Source organism: Gopherus evgoodei, chromosome 1 (assembly GCF_007399415.2).
Source record: "Gopherus evgoodei ecotype Sinaloan lineage chromosome 1, rGopEvg1_v1.p, whole genome shotgun sequence".
Lineage (NCBI taxonomy): Eukaryota > Metazoa > Chordata > Testudines > Testudinidae > Gopherus > Gopherus evgoodei.
The window spans coordinates 23,864,396-23,867,959 of NC_044322.1; the positions used below are offsets into that span (position 1 = coordinate 23,864,396).

The following is a 3,564-nucleotide window of genomic DNA, read 5'->3' on the forward strand; positions in this document are numbered from 1 at the left end:
TCTATTTACATGAGTCTGGGAAAGGTAAAAGTGCCAGATGAGTGGACTTATGGGGTTATAGAGAAGATACCAAAGAAAGGAACTCTCAGTGATTGTAATAACTGGCATGGTATCACACTTTTATCTGTGTAAGATCATAGTCCAGTGTATATCAGACACAGTTGATAGCATTCTCAGAAAAGAGCAAGCTGGTTTTCGGAAAGGGCATGGATGCACAGACCAGATCTTCACTCTACGAAACATAATAGAACAGTACTTAGAATGGCAATTCTACATAAATTTCATAGATTTTGAAAAGGCTTTTGATAGCATTCACAGGACCAGCCTCTGGCACATTCTGTGGGCATATGGAATTCCTTTCCATATAATCAATGTCATCAAAAGCTTCTATTTCAACTTTACATGCAGTGTTGATCACAATGGACATCTGAAGGCAAATGAAAACAAGGCCGCACGAAAACAACATGCCGAAGAGCTGTGGAAGCCGAGCTGAAAAACCTGGGGCACAACTGGGGAGCCATTGAAAGACTTGCCAGAAACAAACAGGAGTGGAGGAGCTTTGTTGCTGCCCTAAACGTCAGTGGCATAATAAGAGCATGATGATGATGATGATGATGTGTTGTCATCTGTCTCAGCCCTCCCACTCTGGTGTTAGCAGATGGGTGAGACAGTTTGGTGAAACTTGCAGCCTGTGCTATATCTGTTCTGTGGGGATACAGAGAACTATAGTTTCCCGGGCTGTCAATTGTCTGGCTTCACAAATAGTAATCCACTCTGAAAAAAGAGAACAAATCCAGATATGTCCTATTTGGAGCATTTAACTGAGACTCAGAATGAAGGGAAAGATCTAGTGACTTTAATGAATGTACCCAGTTTTGGTATAGCATGTAGTGGTGTGTTGTTGTTTTTTTTTAATTAACTTTATTGCAACAGTCACCCAGGGAAGGGTCATTTTGTAAACTTTTCCTGCACATTTCATGTGGTATAAATAAAAGTGCATTTAAGCAGAACTTGTCCTTCAGCGCAGCAGAGGATGGAGTTTTGTTCACTTTCACATGGGTGTCATAGTGCAGCTCCCTCTCTTGGCAAAAAGCATTGTGCTAATAGGACATTACCTGGACACTTCCTCTTTCTTTGGATGGGGTGTACTATGGATATTCCTGGAACCTTGTTGTGCCCCTGTGGTTCCTTGCTGCCGTTACATAAAAAGTAAGACTGGTTCAACTGGGTCTATAATAGCTATGAGCAAGAAAACACATCCTCCTCAGAAGGGGACAGATAGCATAAATCAGCACAAAGAAAACAGGGTAGCTGGTTTATTTAAAACCCCTTGTTCAACAACCACTCTTTCAATTCATTGTCAAAATAGCCCCTGATATGGATGCTGCCAGTGACTTTGACTTGAATAGGTGGTGGTTTCCTAGCAAGCTGAGTGAAGAACTTCCTCCTCCAGGGTCCAGATATCTCCTTCGATTTTCCTGATGAATGTCATCCTCCTTTTGCCATAGGTAATGTCCTTATAGCCTGGAATGTTGTGCATGTGGGGACATCTCACAAAGTAAGGAAGGGCAGGTGGAGTATCTGATGGCGCTCTCCAGCCAGACAGGTTGGGGTACTAGTCATGTTTGGGGGAAGTAGGGTTTCTAGTGGGTGGAACGAATCTCTCCACAAGTATTCATCAGTGGATTCCACAGTCCAGGGGTAATGAGGGTCGCAGGTCTCAGGTTTGTCTCAGGACTGGCTCTGCAGCAGTCGCTGAGCTCCTGTGCCCCACATGCCATCTGGCTGCCTCTTCAGCTCCACTAGGGCCATGGCCAGCGCCATCTTGCTGTCGCATCTGGCTGGGGCTACTATAGGAAACTTAACTAAAATGGTTGGATGTCCTAGCTCAGCCTGCATAGGGTCTTCGTTAAAACATGGTATGGAGATCTGATAGGGTATTTTTATTTGAGCTGTTCCGAAGTCCTAGTCAGGAAAAAAGAGGGGATCTTTCCTGAGCAAAATAATCATAGAACTTCAAATCCTCTTAGCAGATTATGGCCATTTCATTCTCTGCTTTTAAAAGTATACTTAGGATATGTATTAGTTCTAGTATTAATTCACCTAGGAGCCCACGAAGGGCCAACCCTATGTGTTTTGCTGCCAGAGACAGAAAACATTTTTGGTGCTCCCGAAGCAGCCGAGCAAACAAAACAAAACAATTTGGCACTCCTGTTCCCCAATGCCCCAAATGTTGATCTGGTGCCCCTGGAAGTTGACAGTCACAGAATCATAAAATATCAGGGTTGAAAGGGACCTCAAGAGGTCATCTAGTCCAACCCCCTGCTCAGAGCTGGACCAATCCCCAGACAGATTTTTGCATCAGATCCCTAAATGTCCCCCTCAAGGATTGAATTCACAGCTCTGGGTTTAGCAGGCCAATGCTCAAACCACTGAAACTGGAGAATTGGCCTGAAATAAATATCAGAAAAGACAAGTGCAGGGTACAACACTTAGAAAGGAACAAGCAAATGCATAAATAAAAATGGTGAATAACTGGCTAGGCACTAATACTGCAGAACAGGATCTGCGGGTTATAGTGGATCACAAATTCAATATGAGCCAAAATGTGATGCAATTGTGAAAAAGGCAAATGTAATTCTGGGGTGAATTAACAGGACTGTCATATGTAAGACACTGGAAGTAATTGTTCTGCACTACTCAGCACTGCTGAGTTTTGAGTGCCACACCTAGGAAAGAGATGGACAACTGTAGAGTGCAATAAAAATGATAAAAAGGTTTAGTAGACCTGACCTATGACAGAAGGTTTAAAAAAATGGCATATTTAGTCTTGAGAAAAGAAGACTGAGAAGGAACCTGACACGTCTTCAAACATGTTAAGGGTTACTATAAAAAGGATGGTGATCAATTGTTTCCCATGTCCCCATAGATACTGTTTAATCTGCAGCAAGGGAGATTAAAGTTAAATATTAGGAAAAGCTTTCTAACTATAAGAATAGTTAAGCACTGGAATAGGCAGGGCTGCCCTGAGGAGGGGGGCAAGTGGGGCAATTTTCCCCAGGCCCCTCAGGGGCTCCCATGAGAATGTCAGAGGCTCCCCCCAGCCCCGCCTCCACCTTCCCCCATCCCCCGGCACCTCAGCGTGCCGTGTCTAGGAGCAGCCCTGGACAGAGCTAAAGCGGTGTGACTCAGGTGGGGCCTAAGCTACTTCCGTTCAGAGCCACATGGTAAGGGAGCAGGGCTGCGAGCATAGGTCCTCCTGGAGCCAGGCCGCTGCAGCGCTATCCAGGGCCGCTCCTGGACTTGGCGTGCTGAGGCTTCAGGAGAGGGGCGAGGCGGGGGTAAGCGGCATGGTAAGGGAGCCAGGGCCAGAGGGGTTGGATAAAGGGCAGTCAGGGGATAGGGAGGGGGCAGCGGTTCTAGGTGAGTGGTCAGGGGATGGGAAATGGGGAGTTGGATCGTGGGCATTCTGGGGGTCTGTCAGGACTCGGCAGGGGAGTGGATAGGGTTTTGGGCAGTCAGGGGACAGGAAGCGGGGGGGGCGGTTGTGAGGGGTGGGGTCTC

General features: G+C 46.2%; 1 pseudogene; it reads right to left on the minus strand.

The window, feature by feature from the left end:
• Positions 1 to 1,320: 1,320 nt before the first annotated feature.
• LOC115645798 lies at positions 1,321 to 1,824 on the minus strand (annotated as a pseudogene).
• Between the last annotated feature and the right edge of the window lie 1,740 nt (positions 1,825 to 3,564).